Below are 14,960 nucleotides of genomic sequence, written 5' to 3'. Positions count from 1 at the left end.
GTGTGTGTGTGTGTGTAAGGGGTGAGGGTGTAAAATGTATGTGTATTTGTGTCTGTATGTGTTTATTTGTGAAAATATGTGCGTGTGTGTTTAACTTTGTGTGTTTGTGTATGTATGTCTGGGTTTATTTATGTGCATGTGAGTGAAAATGTGTGAGTGTATGAGTGTATATGTGATCATACATATTTGTATTTGTGTCTCTGTGTGTGCTGTGTGCGTATGTAAGTGTTTCAGTATGTGTGTTTTTGTATATGTATGTCTGGGTTTATTTATGTGGACGTGAGTGAAAATGTATGAGTGTATGAATGTGTATGTGATTGTATATATTTGTATTTGTGTCTCTGTGTGTGTGTGCTGTGTGTATGTGTTTGGGTATGTGTATGATTGTGTATGTTCATCTCTGTGTGTCTGTTTGTGTTTGTGCATGCCAATATGTGAGTGTATGTTTGGTTATGGGTTTGTGTATGTGTCATTATGTGTTTGTATATGTGTATGTAAAACTTTGAGTCTGTGTGGGATTTTGTGCGTGTGTGTGTGTGTGCGTGTGTATGTGTGTGTGTGTGTGTGTGTGTGTGTGTGTGTGTATTGTTCATGTGTCACAAAACACATGGAAAGGCTAGAGAACAACTCCTGGAAGTCAGTTGTTTCCTTCTTTCACAGTTCTGGAAACAAACTCAGTTCACCAAGGCTTATCTTTTCAGCACATGGAAACCTACTGCTCCATTTCTCTATATCTATTTTATTTTTCAATTCTAAGGCTTGGGAGGTTGAGGAAAAAGCAAATACAAATTTAAAGTTAGTCTTGGGTGTAGATAACAAGAGACCTTAATTGAAATAATTACAAAGATTTAGGGATGATATATAGAAGAGCTCAATACATGGAATGGTCTAATGAAAGCCTGTACAGGGCCGTGGCTGACATTCAGTTGTGGATTAGGCAAAGGCTCATCTGAAGCAGAGAATTGATTAAGCTTCCTTAGAAATCAGTAGTAAAAGACATACTCTCTATCAATGTAAACTTCTTACCTGGTGCTCCTTTTTGCTATTCTGTATATTGACTGAGCCTTAAATGATGGTCAAGAATGAAATCAAAAGATATGGAGAAAGAGAGGTTTAAAACAACAAATAATCAAAAGCAATGTCTGTTTAAAGTTAAACCCTCTATCACCCTCTCAGGGCTAGAACTGATAATCTGATATTCTTCTTAAATGATATTGCCCAACTTAGAAAAATAGGTATCAATGACCAAACTGCAATGGCTAGGATTGCATCTGATGGTAAGAGTTATTTAAAGTCTTTGAGATAATATACCCTTCATTCTTATAACAAGAGTGAGATAATGAGATGTTAATCCTTCCTATATTTAATATATTTATCATTCTAATGGGATACATCTAGCAGATTTGAATTGTATATAAAAGCAAATTAATGTTTTGACTAATATTGAAGGGTATTTTTTTTTTTTTATCAATTAGTCCAAGCATGCTATTTGAGAGTTGTGGTTTAGGTTGCTCATTAGAATTTTTCTCGTGGCATAGCAGAATATTGAGGACAGCTTTCTCTGTAATTCTGAATGTACTAAATTCAATTATGGGAATACATCTTTGAACAGCAGACATATGAGAAGAAATGATAAAGGGGATGAAATGGTGTACAGGTCCAGTGATGAACAGAATTAAACAGAAATGGAAGAAATTCTTATCTCTCATCATGATTTAATATTAGTGTTGGGGTCCAGGAGTCACTACACAAACAACACAAACATTAATCAAAGTCAGAAAGGGATAGTTTATTTATCATACACTTAGAAACTAATTGACCAAGACAATAGCTGGAAGCGGCACACTGGACATTTCTCAGGGCCAGCTTATAAAGGATAAAACTACAAAAAGCTTCAATGAGCTCATATGAGGATGCTGGGAATGCTGCCAGATGGTTAGCCCTGACTCAGCCACTTTTGACATAATTACCATATTGACCTTTACCTTGATGGGTCTTATATGAAGCATATAGTTGTGGAATTTCTTAAGAATAACAAACCTTATAATATACAGAACAAAACAGAGTATGTGGGCATCATGATCCTGCTCTAAGTCAAGTTAGTGTGTGTGTGTGTGTGTGTGTGTGTGTGTGTGTGTGTGTGCGTGTGTGTGTGTCAATGACTGGCAGGCATATTATAGCAAAAATATAAAATATCTGGCAGGCATGGAACAAAGTGGCTATAACTATGCTGGGAGGCAGGCTTCAACACTTATTAACTTAACAACATTGATAATTTAATAAACATCTTCTGAAAACCAGCTTTGTGCCAGATATAGAATTGATGCCAGGAATAAAGAGTATTTGGAATATAGTTCTACCTTGGAAGGTCTCTGCATGAAGGGAATTTCTAAGAGAGTTGACCAGAGACTCCTGTTGAGACAAGGGGAAAAACAAGTAATAGGACTTCTGGAACAAAAGGCTTGACATGGGAAATGTTGTGGCTGGGATATAAGAATGAGTAAGGAAATCAGTAATTTGTGGCTGTTAGGAGAGTAGGAAGCACTGTAGTCCATAAGAGACTACCATGCTTTGGTTCGGGGCCCTATACCCATCCTATCACTAGCATCACTAAGTGAACTCAGAGTGGTTTTAAGAAGTGTATAAGAAGTCACAAAAGAATGTAGACCACAAAGATTAAGGGAAGAACCAGAAGTTAAATAGCGAGGGTGAATTTTATCAAAAAATATTAAGCACAAGTAGGACATATTCTAAAATCCTAGCAATTGAGAAATAGAAGCATGAGGATGAAGAATTCAAAGTTGGCTTAGGCTACATGGAAACATGTATCAAAACAATAACAAATTGTAACAAGGTTAATGCTGGATATGATTGTACACCACTGTATTGTCAACACTCAGGCAACTATGGATAGAAGACCATTCATTTGAGGACAATCTTGGCTTCAAAGGGAGATGTATAGTCTAGCTAACTTTATCTGTTCAACAGAGTTTCACAGCAGCTTCTCCTGAGTTGAAGGACTGGAGACTCATGAGTTTGAGGAAGGTAAAAGTTAGGGGCTTCTCTAGAGCTTCCCCTTTAAATCTATACCATTTTTCCTCTCCTGCTTAAAGTTACGGAATTAGGAACCTCCTTCTGGGGACTGAGACTTACCAGCAGAGCTGCTAAGGAGAGAGTGTCAGAGCTGCTGACTCCTAGTCCTGCAGACAGCTCTAGAGTTGTCACTTCTGAGTCATCACACTTAGGGTGTGCTTTCTGAAATGCTGTACCTTTGAGTGGTTGCTATTCCTGTAGATGGGGATCAGAAGAAAGCTAGGAAAAGTTAAGCAGAGAACATACTCTAGTCTGCCTTGACAGCTCAGAAAAAGTATCTGGAGTATATATATATATATATATATATATATATATATATACATTCAAAACTGTACACATGGGACAGTAAGATAGAAGAGGGTCTGGTAGGTCATATATTTGAAAGTCCTTTGCTTTGTGGACATTTCAACCCGAGTACATCCTATCCTGCTTCTGTGGTTTAAGAGCCATGTACATGTTGTGAAGCTCAGTTACCTGTGTACAATCTGTGTTTGTTTACCATTGCTATGAATACCTGTAATAAAAAATAGAAGATTCTTGACTTGCAGTTTGGATATATTCTGATAAGACCATTGTGAACTAAACACATTTACCTCCAGAGTATATTTGCTGTACTAATATGAACACGAGTTAACTCCAAAGTACACCACTAAGGTGTTAAACAGCACATCTCACCAGCATTATGTAAGTGTTGTCAGGACACTGGTGTTAGCAGCTAAGCAGAAACATCTCATATCTTATGACCCAGCTATACTACTCCTGGGCATATAACCAAAAGATGCTCCAATATGTAATAAGGACACGTGCTCCACTATCTTCATAACAGCCTTATTTATAATAGCCAGAAGCTGGAAAAGAACCCAGATGTCCCTCACAGAAGAATAGATACAGAAAATGTGGTACATTTATACAATGGAGTACAAATCAGCTATTAAAAACAATGAATTCATGAAATTCCTAGTCAAATGCATAGAACTTGAAAGTATCATCCTGAGTGAAGAAAGCCAATCACAAAAGAACACACATGGTATGCATTCACTGATAAGTGGATATTAGCCCAGAAGCAAGGAATACCCAAGATACAATTCACAAACAATATGACCCAGACACTATTGTGGATGCTAATAAGAGCTTGCTGACAGGAGCCTGATACAGCTGTCTTCTGAGAGGCTCTGCCAGTGTCTGACAAATACACAGGTAGATGCTCACAGCCAACCATTGGACTGAGCATAGGGTCCCCAATGGAGGAGATAGAGAAAGTACTGAAGGAGCTGAAGGGGTTTGCAGCCCTGTAGTAGGAATAGTATGACCCATCTAGTATCCCCAGAGCCCCCAGGAACTAAACCACCAACCAAAGTGTACACATGGAGGGACTTATGGCTCCAGCCCCGTATGTAGCAGAGGATGGCCTTGTAGGACATCAATGGGAGGAGATCCCCTTGGTCCTGTGAAGTCTCGGTGCCCCAGTGTAGGGGAATACTGGGACAGGGAAACTGGAATGGGTGGTTTGGTGAACAGGTAGAAAGGGGATGGCATACAGGGTTTTCAGAGGGGAAACCAGGAAAGGAGATAATGTTTGAAATGCAAATAAAGAAAATATCTAACAAAAAATGAAAAAAATCTTATTTTATCATAAAATTTTGTAATCCTCATGAGATTCATAAATCACTGTATTGAAAATGTTGATCAGAATGGATATGCAAGTCTATTTTCTTTCCATGGTAAAATTAATAAGCCTTTAAAAAGTTTACTTTTGGTTTGTATGTATGTGTTCTTCCATGAGTTTAAATGTACTCAGTGTATATCTGGTGTCAGCAGATATCAGAAGAGGGTATCAGATCCCCTGGAACTAGAGAACAAAACAGTTGTGAACCACCATTTAGGTGCTAGGACCTGATTTCAGATCTTCCATAAGAGCAGTAGGCACTCTTAATTACCAGGTCATCTCTCCAACTGCAACTGTAAAATCTGTGAGTCAAACCCTGGAGATTTTTATTCTTAAGAGGTTTATTTGGTAGCTTTAGAGACTGCTAAGTACATAACCATTTATCATGAAAGCATAAGAACTAGGTTTTGGATCTACAGCCTTATACAAAAATCTAAACAGAAATAATAGCCACCTGTAATCCTAATACATAGTAGGTGGAGACAGCAGCTCTGTTGTAAGCTAGACCCACTGAATTAGTGAAGTTCTGGTTCAGTAAGAGACCCTGACTTTGTAAATAAAGTGGGGAGACACTCAGCGTCAGTCTCTAGCCTACAGATGCAACTGCATACATATGCAGGTATCCCTACACACGTGTGCATCCATATCCATTCCAACACATACGAAAGCCACACACAAATACACACACAAAGTGGGAAAATAAAAGAAAGAGAAAAGATGATTTTGCTCATGTAACTTAAGACGTCACGTTTGAATAACCCAGGTTGTTGACAATGAGGTCTATTCTAGAAGTCCTCAGCACTGCTGCTGGGTTTAATTACTTAACTTAGGAAATTGATGAACTTTAGGTTTTAGAAGCCCATGTTTTCTCTATGTTAGGTTAGTGTTTGGTATTGCTTTATTGGAACTATGAAAGCAACATTCTGCCTTGACTTGTTATGAAGGTTTCCTATTGGAATTCTAATTTTGATTTTTTTCCTTTAGTCCAGCAATTAATTAAACCCATGATCTTAGCATCCAGGCATATGTATTTTCTTTGGGGTGGAATTATGTTGCTGTTGTCATCTTTGATTGAATTTGTGCAGTGAATGTAACCTCTTTGATTTTTGCTTTAGGAATTCACTGTGATTTCCTTTGTGGATTAACACATGATTAATTCTGTCAAAACTTTAATTGTGTTTGAAAACAAAGTGTTCTCCTATTCCAGAAATTTCTACATACAAATGGATACTATATCGTGCTTTTTAAGTTTTGTTTTCTAAGTATCATCCATTTACTCAAGTTTTGTGAATCTATCTTTCATAAGGTTTTTTTTTTTGAACCTACATTCATGCGTTTGTTTGTCAATTTCTCTTGTATTTCCATATTTTGATTTATATGTGATATCATACTACGTAGTTAGATTGTTACTTTTCCATATACATGTTTTTTTGTGTGTATAAACATGTAAGGGTGGGTGCATATGCATATGTGTTTATGTATAATTATATGAAAGCCGAAGGATTACCAAGGTTGTCATTTCTCAGATGCCACACACCTAATTAGCTAAACAAGTAAATTCAAGTAATGATAATGCATAAGAGGGATCCAACGGTTTCTGTCTCCTTATTGCTGAGATTAACAGCACACTCTTCCATTCTTGGCTTATTTGACATGAGTTCTGAAGGACTGAACTTAAGATTTCATAATTATGAGGCAAGAGCTTTACCAACTGAGCCATTTCCCCAAGGCCCACCTTTGTTCAACCTTTGAGTACCTAAAATAGTTTCCCTCAGAGGCTAAGTTATCTTCATATGGCCATAAACAATGTTCAGGAATCCATTTGTTTATCAAGTGTTTGTCAACCCGAGTTATTTTCTATTTATCGTCACCTCTCTTAGTTACCCTTTTGCTTCCATGACCAAGCACCATAACCAAAATCACCACATAGGACATAAGTATTTCTTTTGGCTTGTGGTTCTATAGGGATAAAGTCCATCATGATATAGAAGGCAAGGAAACAGGTAGTGAAAGAGTGGCCTAAGGTATAGGAAGCCAGTTTATCACATTTTTATCTACACATAGGAAGTACAACTACTTCATAAAACCTTAAAACCTCCTTCCAGAGACATACCTCCTTCAACAAGCATACATCTCCTAAAGGTTTCTTAACCTCCCCAAATGGCATTAACTGAGTACTAAGAGTTCAAATACATGAACCAATAGGGGCATATTTCTTATTCCAACCATCAAAATGTATCACCCTAGAAGATGACAGGTGGTCTCACTGTGGATATATGGTTTCATTTTTACTTTCTTCACTATTTGTATCTTTGTAAAAAAATCGATTCCAGCCATTCACTCACTTAAAATTTGAAGTATTTCTCTTTTGTTTATTGATAGGCTCTCACTATGTACTATTCTAAATAACACTTATCAGATATTTGATGTTAAATATTTTTGGGTGCCTAGATTGTGGTTCAGTTTCTTAACAATTCTCTTTATTCCCCCAAATTTTAAGTTTCATGCAGTCTAGTCATATCCACTTTTACTTTTGTTGTTTCTCCCCAAAATATTGTGTATGAAGGCAGCCAGTCTCAAAGTCAAGGAGATTTACACATTTTGTGTGTGTGTGTGTTTGTGTGTGTGTGTGTGTGTGTGTGTGTGTGTGTGTGTGTGTGCAGAGGCCTGAAGATAATCTGAGGATTTTTTCCTGCTTCTTCCTCATTTAAGGCAGTATCCTGGATTTGGCTCTGTTTGTTATGGGCTAGCTATTCTGTGAGCTTCCTGGTGGGTTTTTTGTTTGTTTGTTTTGTTTTGTTTTGTTTTGTTTTGTCTTTTTGTTAATCTTTCTTTTTTGTTTTTTGTTTTTTTGTTTGTTTGGTTGGTTTTTTGGTTTTTTCAAGACATGGTTTCTCTGTATAGCCCTGGCTGTCCTGGAGCTCACTCTGTAGACCAGGCTGGCCTCAAACTCAGAAATCCACCTGTCTCTGCCTCCCCAGTGCTGAGATTAAAGCCACCACTCTCTGGATTCCATATTTCAATAGAAGCACTAGACTTAAAATTGTATGCAGCCATGTTCAGTTTTATGTGACTTCTGAAGATTTGACCTTATATCCTGATATTTCTATAGCAGGTATTCTCAACCCTGAGTTAATTTGTATATGTGTGACAGAGTGGCACAATCTTATACATTTTCCTGTGGTTATTTAGATATTCTAATATAATTTACAGGAAAGACAACCCTCACCCCATTTTCTGGATTAGAGTCACTTACCTAAAAACAAGTGGCTGTGGATATATGCCTGTCTTACTTGACTCTCAATTTTGTCCTATCTGCTATGTTTATCTCTCCTAATGTCTAACTTTGTTCAAATTTGAGAAGTGTCAGTTCTGCCAATTTTGTTCTTTAAAAACACTACTTAACAATTAAGTATATTTTATTCAGTACCAAGGATTCATTTTAACATTATAAAATGCTACAAATTGTTTTACGCTCCTGTTTTCAAATTCCTGACATGTTACTCCTTGAAACATGGGGACAATAAATCTGTATTACCTGGAACTTAATTAAATTATAAAAGTATGATTATTGTAAATACACTTTTAACACTATTTGAACAGACAAAATTTATCTTTAAGGAAAAAAATCACTAAATTTAGTAGTGTATAAAAAGAAACACAATTTTCAAAACAAATTTAATTTTTGCAAGGTTATCTATGCTGTTTGGGAGTCATTGCTTCTTATCAATTTGAATATTGATTTTTTGCTTGTGTGTGAAGATATTTACTCTGAGTTGAAATGTTCCTCTTTAGTCTCCTTAAGGTGCAGGAAATTCTAAATTAAAACACCTCATCCTAGAGAGAGGTTAAGACATAGGACACAAGCAACACACAAGTCTCAAGAACTCTTTAAACTTAGAAGATTTAGGAGGTCCTTCCATGTTCAGGTAAGCACTGCTGAGAAAATGGGACTCTCTGATTTGACAAGCTGCCTGCACATATGTAAGACGATCTAGGACTACAGCATTCATGTATTACACTCCAGGCTGAGGTAAGCTTTTTAGCGATGTAGGTGCCTTTGAGCCATTTCTGTAAGTAATCTCCATTTATGTTCCCATAACTAACCTAAATAAACATTAGTTCACTAGATTGTAGTAAAATACTTTGCAAAAGCAACTGAATATGGAAAAAAAATCGTTACAATTTTAGGTTACATTAAATCATTCTGGGAAGTCACGGAAGCAGCAACTTGAAACAAATAATCACATTGTTTCCACTCTAGTAGGGAGCAATGCATCATTCCACTAATGTTAGTGCTCAGCTTGCTTTCTCCACTCTCACATAGCCTTACACTTCTGGGGAATGGTTCTACTGAAAGTGGGTGTATCTTCACATATCAATTAAAGCAATTAATATGATCCTCTACAAACATGCCCAGAGAACAGTCTAAACTAAACAACTGAGACAGGTGATTCTACTGTATGTCAAGTTGTCGATGAAAACTAACGTCTACACGAAGGGCTGTGTTGAATTGCAGACTATTTTATCTAGTATTCATTTTTTACCAATATTAAATATTTTTGCCTACAACTGTGCTTGTATATGATGATGATGATGATGTGTGTGTGTGTGTGTGTGTGTGTGTGTGTGTGTGTGTGTGTGTGTAGACCACCAGCAGTTGTCAATACTGCCCCATTATTCTTCTCCTTATTCTGGGAAAAAAGTCTCTAGCTAACCTTGGAGCTAGATTGCTGAACTTCAAAGCCCAGTAATTTTTTGGCATCCAGTCCCACTTCTCTGATCCCTGAAATTATGAAGTTACAAGCATTGTACATCCACATGAGAATTATGATATATATTCTTGGAATTGAACACATATTTTCTTGCTTTCCCTCTAACCATCTATTGAGCTCTGTCTTTTCATTTATTTAGCATTATTTATTTCACCAGATGCAAGTAATTAACATAAATGGTCATCAGTGGATAAAGAAGATCTGGTGTTTATATACCATGAAATCTGCTCAACCATGAAAAAGGGAAATTATCTTATCATTTGTGATATTATGGATGGGTCTAGGGGACATTGTACTAAGTAAAATATGCCAGGCACATAAACATAAGAAGAATATGACTGCATAAACTTCTGGAAATGGAGGGAAGGGCAGGATCAGGTATGGGGGGGACAAGAGAGAAGCACAGAGGGTCAGAAAAATGAATGGAAATATGCAGCAGTGAAGCGTTTGGGGAGAGGGGAACCTCTAGAAAATCTCAGAGTCCTGGGATGTGAGAGGCTTCCAGGATTCAATATGGATAACCTTAGCCAATATGCTGAACAGTACACAGATGGAACCTAAAGAGAACACCTCCAGCAGATAAGACATAATCTCCAGTTGAGGCCTGGGGCCACACACCCCTCTTCAAAATTTTTGTCCCAGAATTGTTCCAGTCTAAAGAAAATTCCGGGACAAAATGGAGCAGTGACTTGAGGAACAGTGACTGGACCAACTTGGGATCCATCCTATACTCTGGCACCAAACCCTGACATTATTATTGATACCATGTTGTGCTTTCAGACAGGAGCCTAGCATGGTTGTCCTTTGAGAGGCACTACAATCAGGTAATTGAGACAGATGCAGATATTCACAGCCAGCCATTTAACTGAGGTCGGGGACCCCATGGAAGAGTTAGGGGATGGATTGAAGGAGCTGAAGGGTTTGCTTCACCATAGGAAGACCAACGTGGACACCTCAGAGTTCTCAGAGACTGAGCCATCAACCATCTAGCATATATGAGATGGTCCATAGTACCTGGCACATATATAGCAGAGGACTGCCTTGTCTGTCTTTAGTCTTGGCCTAATTCTGCAAAAACCTGATGCCCCAGGGAAGGTGGAAGCTGGTGCAGCTAAGGAGCAGTGAATGGCAGTGGTAGAGGAGCACTCTCTCACTCTCTCAGAAGCAAAGGGGAGAGGATAAAGAATTCAGGATTGGGGGAATGGAAAGGGGTGAAACATTTGGAGTGTAGACAACTAAAATGATTTAATAATAATAATAAAAGAAGTAAGAAGGAAAGTAGAAAAAAATCATCTCACAGAAGTAGAGAGTAGAATAGTTGTCATCAAAAGCTCAGAAGGCAAGGGAAAAAAGAAGATAGGAGAGGTTGATCCAGCAGCCTTAATAAGTGAGGCTAGGGTACTTGTTAAAATGAAAATTAAAGAAAGAGTGATTGAAAAATAGAAAAAGGAGATTTATTCAATATAGTCACATCAGGAAGAGGAACAAAGAGATATAGTGATACCTACTCCATCTTTGGAGTAAACATGAGGCTTCTGTTTAAATAGAAAAAAAATATTATGGCATGAATATCTGTTTAGTTCTGGTCAAGGTATGGTCCTGCCCATTACCTCTTTCCTATACCGGGGGCTGACACGTTCTCAGCACTGTGTGGAAAATTCCAGAAGACAAGCTTTCTCTCTGGCTGGCACTAGGCTTCAGTCTTTTGCTTCTCCAAAAATGAGACTCCTGGGAAACTTCTAGGGGACAACTGTTTAAATAATCTGATAATCAAAAAGAGAGTCACTAAAGTCTCTAGCATAGCTTTCTTCTTGTCAGGACACTTACAGTGCACCACATGTTTTAAGTAGCATAGGGAGCTTTTACACTTCAAGTTCTTTCTAAAGTGTTTTAGAACTTCACTTTCACGTCTTTATTCTAATCATTTTATTCTCTGAGTAGCTGTTGTAAAGAGACTGCTCTCTCATTCCTTTAGGATTCTTCTCGGTACCTGCACAGATGTGCATCTATTTTCATTCTTTTTTTTTTTTTTAGTCCCTATTTTGGTGACTGAAAAGTAAGTGTGTAGTGATTTTGTCTATTTTATTTTTGCAGCTAGAATTTAATGTCTTTTGTTAGTATTTTTTATTCATTCTTGCCTTTTGTTGACTCTGCTGGGTTTTTGTTGTTTTGGGGTTCATTTTTGGACAGGGCTTTATGTATTTCAAGTTGGCCTTGACACCCCATATGAAGCTAAGCACTCTAGTCTCCTGATTCCTTTGCACTCACCTTCAGAGAGACCTGCAATTAGAGGCAGGTGCTATCACACCTGCTTTATACAGTGCCAGGAGTAGAGCCCCCAAAAGTTTGATTTCTCACATACTAGTAAGCACTAGATGATTTTTAATGGGTTCAAAGTCTAGATTAGAAAATCATTTAAAATAGTAACATATATATATACACATATACATATATATTATATGTATGTATATATAATTTCATTGAATCTTTTAGAACTATATATATATACATACATATGTATATTTATATATATATTTATATAGACACATAGATGTATAGATATATAGATATAGATGACTAAGCTCACTTTGGGCAACACCATTTGCCAGGTTTTTGTCCTGGATGGTGTAGGGGGAGCGGAGGTGAGTTGAGAGGCAAGCATGTATTCATTAATTTATTTTTCTCTTCGCTCTTGAATTTGGATATAATGACTCTACCAGCCTCAAGCTCTTACTTCTGGGACCTTTCCATTTTATGGACAGGAGTCTGAAATTGTGAGCTAAAATAACCCCTTTCCCCCTGTATGTTGTTTGATTTTGTCAGGATATTTTATCATAGTGACCAGAAAATAAATTAGAATATGTATTTTTATATGAATGTTAAAACTTTGTAATTCTTGTGTTTGCAGGTTTCCAAAATTCCCTTCCAGGACACTGAACAGCTATCCAGCTCTTTCTTCCAGGAAGAAGAAGAAGAAGAAGAAGAAGAAGAAGAAGAAGAAGAAGAAGGAGGAGGAGGAGGAGGAGGAGGAGGAGGAGGAGGAGGAAGAGGAGGAGGAGGAGGAAGAGGAGGAGGAGGAGAAGGAGAAGAAGGAAGAGGAGGAGGAGGAGGAGGAGGAAGAGGAGGAGGAGGAGGAGGAGGAAGAGGAAGAAGAAGAAAGGCTTTTAAAAAATCTTAAAAGAAAAATATGATTGTTAGCCAAAGTGATTAATAACAAGGTAAAATTGACATGACTTTTTTCTCATGAGTTTGACAGGTACTCTCCTGAGGCTAGCCAAGCCTAGAAATGCTCTGTTAACCAACACTGCCTGGCTAATCTATTTGTAACTAACAATTAGTCTTCAGCTGAAAATTCCTAGCTTTTTCACAACTTTCGATACAAAGGATTGGTTTGGTGGCTCTCTTCTGATACAAATTTACAAGCTTTATAAAAGTCTATTTAAATACAGAAATCTAATTTATTTCTATTTTTAACTTTTTATTAATTATTTTGCAGTTTCACATCATGCATCCCAGTCCCACTTATCTTCCCATTCAATCTGCCCTTGCAACCTCTCCCACAAACCAAAAAACCATAAACCATACCACTAGCATCCCCACAACTACCACCACCATCACCACCACTAAAAACAACAACTGCAGTCTCTATAGACTCAGAGATCCATCTGCTTCTATGTCCTAAATGCTAAGCTTAAATATTGCACCAATATGCAAAAATTTCTTTATATGAAGATAAAAATCTAATCATCTCATTAGTATAAAACTTTATATAAATCTTTAATAAAGAGTAAAAAACATGTATATCAGATAATTATTTTATATGTATGATTTACTATCCGTGCATATTTGATTTATATATCACTATACAAATAAATATTTCTTGAATCTAACAGGGAAGAATTTAAGAAGCCCTGGCCTAGAGAAGCTGGAACCTCTGTAGCAATCCCTGTCCCAGAGAAGCTTTCAGAGTGCCCAATCTGACATGAAATCATAATATTGATTTCATTTCTCTGCTCAGCTTAATTCTTCATGTCTACACCAACAGGATGTAAAGATTTTGTCTTCCAGGGGACACAGTGGACTTAAATGATACTGTTCTTTATTGTTTGATGTTTTATTAAAAATAAAGTCTTCCAAAACCAAAGCTTTAATACAACATATATTCTTTTAAAATGCTTCATGTCTCTGAGAAAACACATTGCTACCTTTTGAAGGGACAACTCTCCTGACATTTTGAGTCAAGGATATTTGAGTCACAGCACATTCATTTTTCTTGAGCATCTGTGAAATTTTTGAGATTTGAAGATGTTCTTGAATCAATCTGATGTCTATTCTCTGAAGATATTCATTCACCAGTAACACTGGAGTTGTTTAGTGGCAAAAGAATTCAGATTTTCAGGGCCCTGTAAGGAAAGGGAACTTCTACCCTCAGTAAACTCTACATTCCAGAGCTGTACAGTTGATTAGGAAGTAGTTTTCAATAGGAAAATGCCTTTTCTATTTCCTAGCTCTTCTTTTATTTGTTAGTTCAATAAACACCCTGGCAAAATAACTGAATATTGACCTCTAAGAAGATGAGGGTTTTGATCAACAGTCAGTTTTTAAATTTTCAATTAGTTATAAATCATGTATGATACAATGGATGACATCTACATAGGAAAATGTAAGAGCTGAGAGTACAGAGAACATATGCTTTGTCTTGGGTATACTGAAGGATGTCAGAGTGGGGGCTTGCAACCATAATCCTTGTAAATAAACAACCTTGTATTTCCATAAGAGACCCTTGTATAGACTAGGATATGTAGAAAAAAACTATAATTTTTTTTTCTGGACAAATGAATGACTTGAAATTGAATTGCACATTTAAGAAGTGATATGCTTTAATGTGTTTATGACTAAAGCACAGATTTATAAAGTTGTGTGTGTGTGTGTGTGTGTGTGTGTGTGTGTGCAACTAACAGAAAGAATACACTGTACACAATGATACAGTCTTTCATAGACATTGAAATTCAACTGCCACAGAAGACAAAAGCCTTAGAAATATTTTTCTTTGTCTCATGCAATGTTATCATCTTCTTTCTGTGTCTCTTAGATTATATTCTATTTTACTTAATAAAATATTGATCACAACAAATCGCATTTTCTGCCTATTGCATATTTGATCACATTGTGAACTCCAAGATTGTGTACTGGTAAAAATCCTGTTTCTTGTTGTATTGCAGCTCAGGCCTAGGACACAGTTTTAGCCACCGAACTGCCTATAAGCAAAGGCTAAATAAAATAGATAGGTCAAGAGGTGGAGAAAGCACCCGTATGATCTTCCTACTCCACTGATATCCCCGAAGAGAAAAGCTGTTTTCCCTCTCCATGCTGTCTTAAACACCCTTTAACACAAAGTCCTTCCTTTCTCCTTCCTTATGTTCTGT

Source organism: Mastomys coucha, unplaced genomic scaffold (assembly GCF_008632895.1).
Source record: "Mastomys coucha isolate ucsf_1 unplaced genomic scaffold, UCSF_Mcou_1 pScaffold1, whole genome shotgun sequence".
Taxonomy (NCBI): Eukaryota; Metazoa; Chordata; class Mammalia; order Rodentia; family Muridae; genus Mastomys; species Mastomys coucha.
Note: the sequence above shows the minus strand (reverse complement) of the source record.